Source organism: Podarcis gaigeae (genome assembly GCF_964106915.1).
Source record: "Podarcis gaigeae genome assembly, chromosome: Z".
Classification (NCBI taxonomy): Eukaryota; Metazoa; Chordata; class Lepidosauria; order Squamata; family Lacertidae; genus Podarcis; species Podarcis gaigeae.
In genome coordinates, this window is record NC_139691.1 from 24,485,286 (window position 1) to 24,502,432 (window position 17,147).

The 17,147-nt window shown below is 42.5% G+C and overlaps 1 long non-coding RNA gene across 1 annotated transcript in view; it reads left to right on the top strand.

The window, feature by feature from the left end:
• LOC310836824 overlaps positions 1-11,519 on the top strand; it is a 57,595-nt gene extending 46,076 nt beyond the window's left edge. Inside the window, exon 4 of the long non-coding RNA XR_014560232.1 lies at positions 10,126-11,519. This is a non-coding gene — a long non-coding RNA (uncharacterized lncRNA). The remainder of the gene's footprint in view (positions 1-10,125) is intronic.
• Positions 11,520-17,147: the final 5,628 nt, after the last annotated feature.

Here is a 17,147-nt window from a genome sequence, read left to right on the forward strand (position 1 = left end):
GAAGCTCATCAGGTGACCTTGGGGCTGTCACCCTCTCTCCACCAAGCTTACCTTGCAAGGTTGTTGTGAAACTGCTCAGCAGAATGATATGAAACCTCCATTCCTGGTGTTAGGAAACGCTTATCTACAATCAGGTTGATACCTTGAACATTGGGATTCATAACTTGCCTTCCAGAAAGGCTAGAGACATACTTTTTTTTTAAAAAAAAAATGAAAGTTCAGACTTGGGGCCCCTTGCAGGCATTGGCCCTAGTGCAATTATGCTGATTATACCATTGATAATCTGCCCTTGCTCCCTGCTGAAATCCTGTAACAGTGTAACTTCTTATACCACAAATGGTCTGGTTCATTTTTCTTGTTTTGCTGCAGCCTCTCCGGATAGCAATAATGAGGTAGCACTGGGGAAGCATTGCAAGAACAAACTAAAGTGGAATAAGCTCACCACTAATACACTATTTACTGTGTCAAGAACATATTGCAGAATGCACCTGCAATAAAACACCAGTCTGGAAGGGTCCATTAACAACATCACACTGGCCCCAAGTGTCATGGTGGGACCTATATTGCTTTATTTCAGGCTCCTTTAAATAAGTTATGGGTTTGCAGAAGTGGGGGCATATTCCGCTAAATTCATGGGTGCCAGATCTTCTCCATAATTCCTGAATTTGGTAAAAGTTAGAATAAATCAAGGTTTGCTTAAACTGCCAAGCACAGAACCCCCTGGATATAATTATGCTAACGAGGCACTCCAGCTCCGCAGAGGCAGCTGGATGGGCCATTAGGATAGGATGAAGTCCAGTGATGGCCCATCAAGGAAACAGTCAGAGGGCAAGACTGCCAGGCAAAGGAGAATGGGGACCCTCTTTGCTGTGTGCTGATGGGCAGAGGCAAAGGTCTAGTTTAGGGTTTCAACTTAGAATGAGGCAGTCTGGCCAGAGGTCCTTGTAATAGCTTAGCAGAAAGAAGGAGAAGGAGCAGCAGAACTCCATGTGAGCTGGGGATGACTGGCTGGAACTAAGAGACGCAAAGGATGGATTTTTGTGCCCTTAATGGGGAAGCCAGACCCCCATATGATGTGAATGCTCTGTGATCCCTCCATTTGGGGAAAGGTATAAATGTGTAAATAAAACCATATATCATAAAGACACCACAGTCTCTGTTGTGCCTCATTGTCCCCAAAGGGTACACAGACTCTGGTAAGCGCGCTTGCAACCCCTGGAGTCCCGCAGCACTCGGAGATTGGGGTGGTGTGTTACAAAACCCATTCAGTGTGTCACAGGTCCTACCTGAAGGGAGGCAGCAAGTCTGAGTTATTCAGAATTCTAGCATCCAGGAAAAATACAGAGGGAAAAATTGGAAGCATCCCTGTGAACTTGGACATGGTAAGCCTGTTTTACATTTCATATTGCAGTATCCTTTCGGTGCCACCCTCCTTATATCAGCATCACTGCCACTTACGTGGGGAGTACAGAGGTGAGGCAGGGCACTGGTGAGGTGTAGGCTGTGCAGGACCACTGACAGAGTCTAACTGGTGCTTCTCCCTGGTGCGCCTCTGCAGCCCCCATGTGAGGCCTAAAAATGACCTCATGGTATAATTGAAGATATGTTTAGTATGCCTAATGGTATGAATGGAGATATGTCTGAAGTGTGAGTACAACCAGATGGTATGTGACACTGAAGATAAAAATAAAGATAGAGACTGCTTGATTCTGAAAATCAAGATAGACATTGCTTGATTTTGAAGAAAACAGGAAAGATGGACAAGCTGGTGGAATGGACAAGCAGGATGTGCCTGATGAAGTCACAGGACATGTACAGGACATATTGAGATTAAATAAAAAAAACTGTTCTGAAAGGACATGATAAGTCAAATCTCAGTCAGTTTTATTGCACATAGCCGAAGGCTGCTGCAATGTACACAGAATTATTTGACAATTACAAGAAAATATACTGAATTGATAAAAAAAGAGTTAAAACATTTATATTATTAAACATTACGTACCCCAAAAAAGCTATAAAAATACCCCAATGTACAAATAAAAACATTAAATAATAAAATTCATAAGCTAAAATATCACATGGTCACTAATGTTAAAAACAATATCAATTAATACAGTGTGCAATTTATACTCAGAGTGTGGTGACAAAGATAGAGCATAGCCTGAGGTAGATAGATAGGATCAAATAAAGTCATCTCCTTTACAGTTAATGGCTACCTTGGCTATATAATTTGCTCTAATTTTCCTAGCAGCAGTTGCAAAAAGTGCTACCCGCCAGGCACATACTTATCTGTGTCTGCAAGGAGATATAAAATCATGTCAGGGGGGTTCTGGCCAGGGGACCCTGTCATTATAGGTACCAAAAATCTTTTCCTTGCATCATTATATAACGGACAGTGCAAGATATAATGCATAAGGTCCTCTACTTCAGGACATCCCCTAATGCAATCACGTTCGTTTTTTGGTATGCCTCTGTGTCTCCCATCTCTATAAGCAGAGCTTATTGTATTTAGTCGTAGCTCTGTAAAAGCTTTTCGAAGCTGTGCAAAAGTCAATTCATTAAAATAAGATATGTGTTCATTGACCTCTCTAAGTTTAAAATACAATGGGGCGCATGTAGATGTGCACATAGAGTTTAGATAGTTTTTAGTTGCCACTGCCCTTATGGTTCGTTTAAAAATATTTTTCTGTGAATATAAGGGGAGTTGTTTAATCTCAGTCGCTGAGAGGTCATATTTGCCCATCAGTTGGGGCAGCATGATGTACCCAGTTTTAAGGGGTAATCCATTTGAGAGCTCAATCAGGCATTTTTTTGGTAGCCTAGTGTTGTCCATCTGTTGAACTCTAAACCAGTAACAGAGAATTCTTTTATCTATTTGGCTCTCTATGCTCAACATGCGAGTTTCCAACCTGACCATGGCAGATTGCACGTCTTTGGGTAAACCTAAAAGAACTCTTAAAAAATAATTCTGTGGGGGTTCCAGACCGGAGACCTTTGAGATACCCCAAACCTCTGCACCATATAAAATCTGGGCCATTGTTTTTGCTTTATACACAGATGGAGCTGAATTGAGATTTCCACCTTTACAGGCAGCGAATTTCAGAATGGCTTTTGCTGATTTAAAGGCTTACAATTTACTATTGGATAGCTGTGTATTGCAAGATGCCGTTTCTGAATAAATCAATCCCAGATATTTAAATGTATTTACTTGGTTTATGATGTGTTCATCCAGGTGCCAAACATGCTTTTTAGAACGCTTCCCAAATATAATGACCTGCGTCTTATCATAGTTTATAGATAAAGCATTCCTCGTGCAATATGAACTTAATTTTGCAAGCAGCCGTCTCAGGCCCACCTGGGTTCTGGATACAAGTACTAGGTCATCAGCATACATTAAAACCGAGATAAGTCAAGGACACGCAGAGGACATGTTGAGACAAGTAACCGTTCTCAGAGGACATGCTGAGACAAGTTACCTCTGGGTTAACCCAGAGGAAGAGCCGGACTGTGCTTTATGTGCGTGCCTGGCCCAGCGCCTGGTCCAGCAGACAGCAGCCACTGTTCTCAAAAGACATGTTGGGACAAATAACTACAGTGGTGCCCCGCAAGGCGAACACCTCGCAAGACGAAAAACCCGTTAGACGAAAGGGTTTTCTGTTTTGGAGGCGCTTCGCAAAACGAATTTCCCTATGGGCTTGCTTCACAAGAAGAAAGCCCATAGGGAAATCTCCGGGGACCTCTTTTAAATGCTGGCGGTGGGGAGCAAAGCCTTTCCCCCCCCCTCCGGCCTTCAGAAGAGGTCCAGGAAGGCCGGCGGGGGCCGAAAGGCTTTGCTCCCCACCGCCAGCATTTTAAAAGCAGTCCGGGATAGCAGGGAAGCGCTTCCCACTATCCCGGATGGCTTTTGAAGGCAGGCGGGGAGCAAAGACTTTTGCCCCCCGCCCGCCTTCAGAAGAGTTCCTGGACCTCTTCTGAAGGCCGGCGGGGGGCAAAGGTCTTTGCTCCCCCCTGCCTGCCTTCCCGGGAGAGCGGAGAAACGCAGCGCTGTCCCGGATGGCTTTTGAAGGCAGGCGGGGGGGAGTAAAGACTTCCGCCCCCCGCCCGCCTTCAGAAGACCTCTTCTGAAGGCTGGCGGGGGGCAAAAGTCTTTGTCCCCCCTGCCTGCCTTCCCGGGGGCTTTTAAATCGCCCCGGGACAGCGGAGAATTCCTCCGCTATCCCGGGGCGATTTTAAAATGTTGGCGGGCAGCAGCGCTGCCACCCGCCAGCATTTTAAAATCGCCCCGGGACAGCGGAGGAATTCTCCGCTGTCCCGGGAAGGCCGGCGGGGGGGAAAGCAAAGATTTCGCCCCCCGCCGGCCTTCAGAAGAGGTCTTCTGAAGGCGGGCGGGGGGCGAAAGTCTTTGTCCCCCCTGCCTGCCTTCCCGGGGGCTTTTAAATCGCCCCGGGACAGCGGAGAATTCCTCCGCTGTCCCGGGGCGATTTTAAAATGCTGGCGGGTGGCAGCGCTGCCGCCCGCCAGCATTTTAAAATCGCCCCGGGACAGCGGAGGAATTCTCCGCTGTCCCGGGAAGGCAGGCGGGGGGGGGGAAGCAAAGACTTTCGCCCCCCGCCGGCCTTCAGAAGACTTCGGGGGACAGACTGTCCCCGGACCTGGTCTGAAGGCGGTTTCCATAGGAACGCATTGATTGATTTTCAATGCATTCCTATGGGAAACCGTGCTTCGCAAGACGAAAAACTCGCAAGACGAAAAAACTTGCGGAACGAATTAATTTCGTATTGCGAGGCACCACTGTATTCATAACTATCTGAGGAATCAGCCTGACAACAGCTATCATCTAGTCCACCCCCCTGCATTACAAGACAATGCAGCCATACGAGGACCGAACCTGAAACTATATAACAGCTGGTAAAACCCTGGTACAGCGCGTTGCTTACTTGCTACAGAGGTGGCCGTCCACAGACTCTTAAAAAAGATTGATCACCTTTTTTAGTGGGTCCACCCATCCAGTGAGTATGAATGAAAGGAGTGAATGAGTTCTTATTAGTTACTACCACTATAATCAACTACCTCTATAATCAATAAAAGGGTTATTTCTAAGAAGATTTGTGTCACTTTGTTTCTTTTTGAAAACGCTCTGATCTAAAAGAATCTCCTGTCATTAGACTTATGACAGAACTGACGACGAGGATGGGATCAGTAGCGATTTGAAAGAAAAGACATTAAGGCTTCTTTAAAAAGTTTTTTTGTGGGGGGGGGACCTAGGCGAGCAATGGGGGAGGACTCTAAAGAATGGTTGAAAGATTTTTTGTATGGAGAAATTTTTTGGGGGAAATCAGACCAGATGGAGGAATTGGGATTGGCAAAGTACTCCGAAATCAGATCATGGCCACGAACGGCTAAGAAATATAAAGAAAGCTTGGTGCTGCAGGAACAGCCCATGAGCTAAAGATGTTGGGAAAAAAGGGTTCCTCTTTAAGAAGTGAAATACAAACTCCGCTTGAGTATAAAATAGGAGATACAAACTCTGCTTGAGTATAAAACAGAACAAAACAGGTGAAAACTTAGGATAGACCTGGGAAGATAGACTAAGAAAGCGCTGCTCTTAAAAATGAGATATAAACTCTGCTTGAGTATAAAAAGAGGGAGACTGAAAACACCCAGGAAGAATCTACCTGGAAAGATAAAGTCCTAGAAACCAGCAGACATGCTGGATAAGAAAACGGGGTAAAAGATCCTGTACAGAAAAGGAACATGGCGTTATGTTTTATGGAAGATTTGTTGGATTGGCTTATAAATAATGTCCAGAACCAATGAACTTTAATAGAGTTGAACTCAATGAAATGGCTGCACAAGTAAAGGTTTTGAAAATCTTGGTAAAAGGAGGAAGAAAAAAATTGAGAAAGTAAAGTGTGGAGCATATAGAAAAGGAAATGCTGCAACAGAAGCTTCTCCTTCAAGGAGAAAACCTGTTAAAAATGGTGAAGATGAAGTAGAAAATTTACATATGGAAATAGAACGGAAGGTAGATGAGGGCATATAAGAAAGACCTATGTGAGGGATTTGATTTCTTTGGTTGTGATGATGGTTGTGAGGACGATCCCTGCTGTAATCCCATAGGAGTAAGTGTTAAGGAATTCACAATCCTCAGTGTTACATATGGGGGAACAGGAGAGCAGGGCAAAGGCAGTTACAGACAGTTACTGAAGTACAGGAACAGATGACAACTGGGGAATTAAGGGAATTAAAAACCCAAGTAGAAGGGGAAAGTTCTACTGTAGGAAAAGCGGTTAAGCTGTCAGAACAGATATCGAAACATGGGCTTACCCCTGAAGAAGTTAATAGATTAATGAGAATGATGAATGGAATGGGAGAGCATGTAAGCACAGTCCGGCGTTTAGGAATAAATTTAGCTTTAAGGGATTACATGGGGGAGACAGGTCTCCCCAAAGCTAAAAAGAAAGTTTTGTATTGGACCTAAAAACTGGGGAAAGATCCTATTGTCTTTTGTTTAGGCCTATATTGATATAGATATATATATACAGTGGTACCTCTGCATACGAACGGGATCCGTTCCGGAGCCCCGTTCGCATCCTGAAGTAAACGTAAGACGTGACTGCGCGTGCACAGGTCGTTTTGCCACTTCCGCGCATGCATGTGAAGTCATTTTGAGCGCCTGCACATGCGCAAGTGGTGAAACCTGGAAGTAACACGCTCCGTTACTTCCGGGTCGCCGCGGAGCTCAACCCAAAAATATTCATCCCGAAGCCACTTCAACCCGAGGTATGACTGTATAGATATATTTTATATATATATATATATATATATATATATATATATATATATATATATATATATATTTGCTTTCGTAGATTTTCACGGGTACAGGAATGCAGGTTTTGGTGTCCTCGGGTGTCTTCCCGTGTAAAAGTTGGGGTGTCTAGGCGACGTTTCGACGAGGTCTCACTCGTCATCTTCAGGCTGGTGCTTTCGGCTTCTTGTTACTGGAACAGAGCGGGATCTCAATGTTTGAGTTCCTATAAATACTGTAGAGGGGGTGTGGTGTCTAGCCTCCAATGTTCTGGGCAGAGAGGAAGTTCCCAGGCTAGTGTGCCTTTTCTTCTTTTGTTCCTTAATTACTTGAGAGATACCTTGAGTGATTTCTTGAGTGATATCCTGAGTACCACTTAGGTGGGTCATTAGGTGTGGATTAGTTGCTAAAGTCTTTGTGTCTTGACCTCTTGAACTTTGTGAAGAGTTTTCCTGAGAAGATGGCTGTATTGCACTTAGTTGTGCTTTGGCTTGGCTTCGTGTATAGGGGCGAGCTGTGGTTTTGTGGCTTGTGTCAGCCAGATCTGTGTAGGGATTGCAGGGGGGTGCAGCATCCGGAGGTGCCACCATGGATTGGCTACTGGATGGTGTCAGTAATTCATCTGTGGAGAGGGTCTGGGTTTGGGTCTGGTGTGGTTGATTGGTGTTGGCGTTCTGTGTGCCTCTGGATCTGGTGTCAGTTTTTGTGGGGAGGGCTAATTTCCAGATGTCTGGCAAGCGGGATGTGTCGTCACGCTTGTTCATGTTGTGAGGGTGTTTCTCTATCTCGATGGCTTCCATGATTATTCTCTTGTGGTGATGTTCCGTGTTAAAGAGCAATTTGGAATCTGCAAAATTAATTTCGTGTCCTGTTTCTTTCATGTGTTGGAAAAGAGAGGAAGTTTTTTCTTCTTTTTTGACGGCATTCTTGTGTTCTGCGATACGTGCATTTATTCGTCTGTTTGTTTGTCCAATGTACGTGGCTGGGCAGACTTTGCAGGGTATTTCATAGATCCCTTGGTTTTCCAACTGGATTTTATCCTTGGGGTTTCTGAGGATATTGGCTATTTTTTGGTTGGTGCAAAAGGCTGTTTTGATATTGTGTTTATGGAGGATTTTGCTAATTTTATCTGTAGTGCCCTTGATATAAGGAAGGAGGGCCATGCCATTGTTTTCTTCTGTGTCTTGGTTTTTGGGGGGTGTTTCCTTTTGGATTAGCTTCGTAATCCTGTTTTGCTGGTATCCAATACAGCCATCTTCTCAGGAAAACTCTTCACAAAGTTCAAGAGGTCAAGACACAAAGACTTTAGCAACTAATCCACACCTAATGACCCACCTAAGTGGTACTCAGGATATCACTCAAGAAATCACTCAAGGTATCTCTCAAGTAATTAAGGAACAAAAGAAGAAAAGGCACACTAGCCTGGGAACTTCCTCTCTGCCCAGAACATTGGAGGCTAGACACCACACCCCCTCTACAGTATTTATAGGAACTCAAACATTGAGATCCCGCTCTGTTCCAGTAACAAGAAGCCGAAAGCACCAGCCTGAAGATGACGAGTGAGACCTCGTCGAAACGTCGCCTAGACACCCCAACTTTTACACGGGAAGACACCCGAGGACACCAAAACCTGCATATATATATATATATATATATATATATATATATATATATATATGGGAATGTATTATGCAGATTTGATAGAGCCAAGGAGTGGAGCAAATTGGGAAAATAGTAAAATGGAAGAAGTAGCAAACGCAATACAGGATGTAGATGTTTTAAAAATGCCCCTTGATGGAACGAAAGTAGGAATAAAATAGATGATAGGAATCCAGAGAACAAACTGGCCCCGCTCATGGCCAGAACTCATGGCCATGACCTATACATTTGCAAGCAGGTTTATATCAGAAATTTGATAAGGAATATTGCCCAATTGTGTATGCCTCTAGAAAACTGAATAAGCTTGAATTGAAATATGATGAATGTGAAAAGGCTGCTACTGCCACGGTTTTACAGTGTACAATGCCAGGCTTTAGTTCTACCAAATTAGCTCAATGGACTGTTTATTTAGCACAAAAGGGTGTGGTGTCTGAAACTGTTAAAATACCAGACCTTATGGTATCTATTGTACAAAGTGGCTGTACCAGTGATTGTTCACCTGTGCTCCCAACAGAAATTGTGAATATACTCAAAGGCGAATGGAAGTCACTGTCTGAAAGCAATTGTGCAATATTTATGGATGGAAGTTGGTATCAAACTGGCTCCCAAATAATAAAATGGGCTTGGCTTTTGGCAGGAACAAAATGATTCAATTGTGGTATTATTGAAGGACAATGTAGTGTACAAGATGCCAAAGTCTTGGAAGTGATATCAGCCTTAAGACAGAAATCTGAACTCTTACAAGAGTGTGATAAAAAAAAGGGCTAAAGATAATTGGATGACAGGGAAAAGAAAGGTAGAAAGATTAAACCAGACCAAGAAAAAAGAATGTTGAGAAGATTAGGGGGGAAAATCTGGGAAGGATTGGGATGAAAAATTGCCCACTGTGTTGGCAGCTATAAGAAGCAGCCAAAGAGGGATAGCAGGATTGTCCTCCTATGAGATATTATTTGGATTTAAAATGTCTTTGGGAATTCCTCAAAACAAAAAAAAATCCTTCCAGTAGCACCTTCAAGACCAACTAAGTTAGTTCTTGGTATGAGCTTTCGTGTGCATGCACACTTCTTCAGATACCTGAAGAAGTGTCTGAAGAAGTGTGCATGCACACGAAAGCTCATACCAAGAACTAACTTAGTTGGTCTTTAAGGTGCTACTGGAAGGAATTTTTTGTTTGTTTTGACTATGGCAGACCAACACGGCTACCTATCTGTATTTGGGAATTCCTGTCACAGTATTGGATGGAAGAATCAGAAATGAATTTCTTAAAACTTTTAAAGGAAAGTGAATTTATGAGGCAATAAATACATGAAACTTGGTTATAAGCAGATAATTTGAACGAAGCAATTAAAAGGGAAAATATTATGTTACCAGTTTGCTTACAAGTAATGGATATGATTTAGGAGCCAAGCAACACCTTGGTGGTGGGGTCCATAAGCCATATAGGATTTTATTTATCTCTGTTCTTGTCTTATACAGATGGATGGTGAAAAACGGAAATGGGTACACTGAAATCAATTAAAGCCTTTTTCAATTTCTCTAGGTTGATGCCTGATGAAGGATGTTGAATAATGATTATGTATTTCTTTTTTTGCTCTTTTTCTTTCTGTTTCTGTGTCTGTGTGACTCTGTTCATCTTTTTCTGTGGTCGACCAAAGAAACAAGAGGATATTGAGCTCCAACAACTGAAAAAAATGGGAGGACCTTTACCAAGTGTAATAAAGGAAGTAACCAGAAACCATTATCATTCACCAACTGAAACAGGGAATAAAACACTATCCCTAATAACATTAAAACACAACCAATATACATTTCAAACTATTTTAGTACCAAGGAAACATCCAGTGGCTGTGTTTACAAGAAGAGTGGGGGAAAGAGAAGAAGTATTGGTGAAATACCCTATGTTACAACCTGCATTACTTAGCCATTTTGACCTAGAAGAAGAAGAAAAACGTTTTTGGTTTATTTCCACATCATTTAGGTTATTATTCTTAGAGGATTGGGATTAATACCTTCCTGGAAAAAATGGTTTGTGATAATACATGGTGTTTGGGTCTTCTTTAGTATTATTGTATTTGCAAAAATAAGGAGAAAAATACTCCTTCAGTTATTAAACTTTGTCATGAAAGATGAAGGGTATTGTTTCAACCCTTATTGCACCAATAGGATATAAACCTCAATATGTCAGGCTTAAATGTGTCTACCTCTTTGCCATTTTGTAGAAATTATACCAATGAGTTTTATGAATTATTGGCAAAATCTAAATTATTTCAGTGGAAACGAGCCTGTTCCAGAAGGGATTTGTTGGATACAATCCTGAGAGGAATAGGTACAAGAAAAGGAATTGCAAATGCCTATGATATTGAGATACAGGCAAACAAGTTCCTTGGGACAATTACAGTTTCAGATATTGAGATTGCAAGGAGGTGATACAGTTGATTCATACAGGTTACATTTGTTGGAAGCAGGACTCTCAGAAAGAGCCATGCAGGCTATGAATAAAACAGTATTTCAAATACTTTATATAGGAAATGAAACTGCTGTGGCTATATGATACTTTACAGTATAACAATTGGCATGGAATTTGTAGGAATATGTCCATATGTTTTTGCTAGAGAAAAATGTAGAAGGAGTTCTTCGTGCAATGGGTTTACAGAAAGAATGGGCAACTATTGATGGTTGGTATCACCTAGATATTTATAAATGGGGAAAGGATATATTGTTTATGAGAATAATATCTTTGTAAAATACCACTCAAGGCAACATTAGGAGAGGAGAAATATGTAAAGTTGCAGCAATTCTGGTAGTTACAGACCAAAACTGTATTCTATGGATATGTTACGTGTAAATCTAGTGTGGGCCTTATAAAGGATAATAGGACTTTTGAGCCAAATAGAATATGTCATTTACAAAGGTTAACAAATTAATAATAATGAAATACGATGTAGAGTTGCCCCACAGTAAGTTGCTCTTACTGAACATCATTGGTGGGATATCTTTTATGGCTACTCATTGAAAGCATCTGCTTTTCTTTCTTTCTTTCTTTCTTTCTTTCTTTCTTTCTTTCTTTCTTTTTTTGAAATCATTTATTCAGCTTACTGTAATTTTACTGTCATTGCTTTTATGTGTAATCATATGGTCCTGCATCTTATTTCGATGCTTACAACGTATTAATACTACTATTCAAGTATGTACTGCATTTCTTAAAGAATATATGTGATTTATTATTTATTAATAAATCAAGAAGGGGAGTCTGTGAGGCCTAAAAATGAATTACCTCCATAATCAACTACCTCTATAATCAATAAAACAGTTATTTCTAAGAAGATTTGTGTCATTTTGTTTCTTCTTGAAAATGCTCTAAAAGAAAATGCTCTAAAAGAATCTCCTGTCATTATACTTACGACACCCATCCTACTCCATCTCTTCTAGCTAAGCTGCAGCAATATCACTGTCAGGAGGGCAGCTCTGCTTCTGTATTAAACCATTTAAACAAACAAGGGAATTTTCTATTAGGGACATGAAGGAGAAGTTCATTTTGGTTTACATTTTAATATACACCTGCCTGATTGGCACTTCCCAATTAGTACACAAGCCAAAATGCAGCATTCCCTGGAAATGTGCACTGCTCTGAATTTTACTGCACAGTGTTCATCAACCAGTAGACATTTCCAAAGATGTGTAACTTGAGGAAACCTGAGCATGCAGATTTACATATTAAGGAAAGTAGCATGCTTGCAAAAATGCACATCAAAGGTACAATTGTGTACAGGGATGCACATATTAGGAGAAATGTACATTTTAAAAAAATCACTCAAAGTAGAAATGGGCAAACTGAACTTAATACTGGCAAAATAAGAAACTGAGAAAAACTAAAATGGATAGATTTTTCCCATTCATACTTTTTATGTCTTTTGCCTTGGCAGATAAGTGGCCATGTCAATCAGATGATGGTCAAAGCAAAGGGCTAGGGATTAAGTCCAGCCCACCCCCCACCCCCATACCCAGCCAAACAAATTATCACTGCTATTGCCCATCATCTGCTTAGGCAGTATTAAAAAATAAAATAAAATATGTGTGCTGTCATCTCATGGATCAGGCTTATGAACAAGACACAGAGCCCCCTCCCCCTGCAGACCATATGAACCCTAGCGAGCTGAAGATAAGTACAATTCCAATTGCATACAGCTCTCAGCCAGCTAGATCCAGGCAAGAGTGACTTATAATTCAGCAGCAGTTATAAAAACTTCAGGAGGAACATGCCAGAGGTAGGAAGCCATTAACCAGGATGATCTACATCTGTGTGAGCCAATCCTAAGGCCAGTTTCTACTTCCCATTGTAGAAGGTGTGAAAACAAAATGGAATGCATTTGCAAACCATGGGTGGGGTCAAGGGTTGGCATGTCAGGCACCTGCTGAAGGACCACAAGAGCCATTGCTCACCTGCATTCCACTCTGACCTAGAGGAAGTGAGGGAGCAAGCAAACAGTAGTGCTGGTGCACAGAAGCCTGCTGCTCACTGCCTCTCCACCTTACAAATGAGCTGGTGGTAGTAATGGCGAAGAAGAAGAACAGAGGTAGCTGGTCTTTAGAGCAAGGCAAGGCAGCAACCCAAAGCCTCCTTTGTTGAAAACAGCAGCTTCCCAATATTGAGCTATACCCTCAGCAGCATATTTCAGTCTTGAGGGCTTAAAAAACCTGATTGGCCTGATACCTCCTGTTAGTCCCACCAGCTTTAAGGAGCTGTCTATTGCCTGAAGGGCTTTTGCCTTATTCTGCAGCTGCTGGTTATGAGGGTTGCCAAAAGGGGTGTCTCCTGAGTTGGAAGAGTTGGACAAAGCTGCATCCTCTAAACTGGGTGATCCAGCAGTGGAGGTCGGGATGTTGAGACCTCTTCGTCAGAGTCCACTTCTAAGGTGGATTGTAGACTGTTGCCCAATAACGTGACACCTTGAGGTTCTGCAAGAAGACATGAGAAAGGCAAGAAGCAAAGTGGTGATCCTCCCCATTGCCCAAACTGAGATTACAAGGGGTTTGCTAATGGTATCCTTTGGGAGACATGGCTGAGAAACCTGTACGCTTTACCCAGCAGCAGTTCCCCACTGAGGGTAAGTGTTGTCTTGGGTTTGAAATTGGTTCACAGAGCTAAAGAAAAACCTTGAATTCTGGAGCTACCTGGCCAGCCAGTCAGTCAGCCCCTCCCCAATCCTGTCTCATTCCCACACCAATTGCATTGCAAGAGTAAACACACAATACAGAGGTCCCATTGGTAAAGAAGAAAAACAGTCTTTGTTAACAGTTTCTTCAAATTTCTAAGGATGGCTTCAGATCAAAGCCAACATGGTGGTAGCTAGTTTAATAGCTGCCGTGGCGTAGCGTGGGGGGTGCAGGGGGGCCCGGCCGCACCGAGCGCAACATCTGGGGGTTAGGGTTAGGGGGCGCAAATCCACGGGTCAGGGAGTGCAAATCCACGGGTTAGGGGGCGCAAATTACTTGCCTTGCCCCGGGTGCTGACAACCCATGCTATGCCACTGAATAGCTGCATTGGGCAGAACAGAGGGAAGCGAGATAGACAGCAAGAAAGAGGAAGAGTGGAGCTTGGCACTTTGGCAGAAAAGTACAAAGTGTATTTCCTCCAGACTATCTGTTAGTCTCAACCCTACCCTCTGCTGACTACCCATGGCTATTCATTGGATGAGAGAAATTAGAGGATTATGCCCTTTTTAATCCAATCTGCATGAATCAGCTAGTGTGTATGCACACAAACACTACCTTGGGTCACCCATCACCATTTGCATACAGCCCCTGAAGTGTTGGTCAAGGATTAATGCAGATCTTGGACCAAAGAAAAGGTTACCCACCTCCTGTTCTAAAGGAGAATTATGCTCTCTAGCCAGCTTTTTGAGCTCTTTTGTCCTTAATTCTGGCAAAAGCAACCAGCCCATTTCTTCTTGAAGGCCTGTTAAAATAAATCTGATAAAACAAGTTCGATCAGCCAAGCTCTTTGGGCCTGCCACCCTAACAGGGGACTCAGCAAAGCAAGCACATTTCGCTCCAGGAAAACATTTTATTTAATAAAGTTGACTCTGGGCTGAGTGATGTATGCCATCTGGAGATTATATACTGAATGGAGACACAGCATTCTCTCTCCACTCACTCCCTGCTCTAGAAAGAGCTCAATAAAAATACATTAATAAGTTCAGGGAAGGTTTATGTCATATCCGCAAGAGACATTTAAACTGGATTTTGAATAGGTGGTGACATCACACAGTCTGCATTAGGTCGCTCAAAATGTTAACATTTTTACACTTCCAGATAATTTAATAAAACACAAACTGGGAATTGGCAGTGCAGCTCCATACATACTCATTCAGAAAGTTATATGGTGTTCAGTGGCATTTCCCTCAAGGTAGGGATTCTGGAGAAATTCAATTTAGTTCACATCTGTGAAATATGCACTTTCTTTTCGTGTGTGTGTGTGTGTGTGTGTGTGTGTGTCAAATTGTTATTAAACTTTATCTTTACATATAAATTCCAGATTCCAAATTTGTTATACATTTTTTTAAACGTTGACTTTCCGCCTTTCTTTCCATGCTGTTCTTAATCCCATTTACATACTGCATTCTAATAAGCATTTCACCTAAGACTTATTATTCTATTTCATGTATTATCATTTTTCTTCCACTGCTCATATTTCAAATCCCGCTCACAATTTCATCTGATTATGGTATTTTTTTCAGATACCCCAAAAAGGGCTTCCATTTTTCCATGAATAGTCCATTGTGTTGGTTTCTTATTTTTGCCATTAGTTTTGCCAGTTCTGCATGGTCCATTCGCTCAAAAATCCATCTTCTTTCATTGGCGTTTTCTCTTTTCAGTTCTGTGTGTACAAGATTCTAGCCATTGGACGACTTCCTGCGAGGCAAAATGACAAGCACCATGACCGCACCAAGCTCATGGGGACTGCCAGCACCAACAGGGTTCTCTGGCTGGTCCCCACACCACCAACACTGCCTCTGTGAGCATGGGGGAGCCAGGGGCGCCCAACGCAACCCCCTCCCTCCCCCTCCTCCAGGTCTGGGATTGCCCCAACGGCGATCCAGCAGAGCTTGGAGGTCTGGAGACCAAGCTAAGCAGACAACATAGTGGAGGGCCCACCCCATCCAAATACTTACCAGCCTCCACTGCCACAGCCCCCACTGCAGCCATCAAGAGAGGGGACTGGGAGAACCAGGGAGGCCATGTAGAAGCACACAGCCCATTCCAGACTTGGCACCCACCCAACCTCTCTGGTGACTGGCATGAGCGAGGAACCGCATAAAAGGTATTGCTGTGTGGGCCCTCCCCTGCCGGCAGAGGGGTGCCACTGTCGGTTGGAAACAGACACAGGAGCCAAAAAAATTATTTTCTTATAAAATTATTTTCATGTTGGTTATTTTGTATTTCTCATTCTCTTTTTGATGCAAAATAATTATTGAAGTTGAAATTGTAAAGCCAACAAAAAATTACAAAAAAATTCTTAATTAAAAAAAATATTTTTAAATACTTATTTAACTCTCAAGAATTAAAATGGTGGCACCCATAAAGGAGCCCTGAACCAGCACAGGACACTTCCTGGGACCGCCACTTCAGCCCTGACTTCCTCTACTTTTTTATTTTTTATTTCTCATTTTTAAAAATTAAATGGGGGGGGGGGGAATCTCATCGATTTTTTTTCTTCCCCTGCCCTCCCATTATTATCATCACCTTAAAAAACCTTTTTATTCCACTTTATTGTTATTGCTATTTTCCCTTTCCCCCTTTTTTTCTTTAAAGAGTACACACACACATATATAATAAAACAAATAAGTAAATAATAATTTGTTTCCCTCTCAAAGGGGTTTTTATATATTGTCATACCTCGGGTTACAGACACTTCAGGTTGTGTTTTTTTGGGTTACGGACTGCCGAAACTGGTACTGGAACGGGTTACTTCTGGGTTTCGGCGGTTGCACATGTGCAGAAGCGCTAAATCGCCCTTTGCGCATGTGTAGAAGCGGCGAATCGCAACCCACGCGTCCACTGTACTTTTTTTTAACTTTTATTATTTTATTACACACATACACATGCACACACACACACGCACACACACTTTCAGATATCACCACCTCAACTTCTTTAGTTCTTCTTTCAATTGATTTGGAGTGGGTGTTATGAGACACCTGTAACTCTGCAAGTTCCTCAGAATGAAGTGGTTGAGTGGGCATTTATGGGGTAAGGCAATCTTGCATGCCTCTTTTGACTGATAATTTTCATATATTTTTGTAAACCACTTATAGGTTTGTGGTATATAAATTTTGTCAGATAAATGCCAGCTGGTGAACCGGGTTCGCGTCTCCGCTCCTCCACCTGCAGCTGCTGGGTGACCTTGGGCTAGTCACACTTCTTTGAAGTCTCTCAGCCCCACTCACCTCACAGAGTGTTTGTTGTGGGGGAGGAAGGGAAAGGAGATTGTTAGCCGCTTTGAGACTCCTTAAAGGGAGTGAAAGGCGGGATATCAAATCCAAACTCTTCTTCTTCTTCTACCTTCAGATCAGGCTGTATCTCTGAATGATTCCTTGAATGATTCCATACATTGGCCCCTTCCAACCACTCTGCCTTGCTCCTATAACAGTTCTGTGTCTCTGAAGCATTTGCCTGC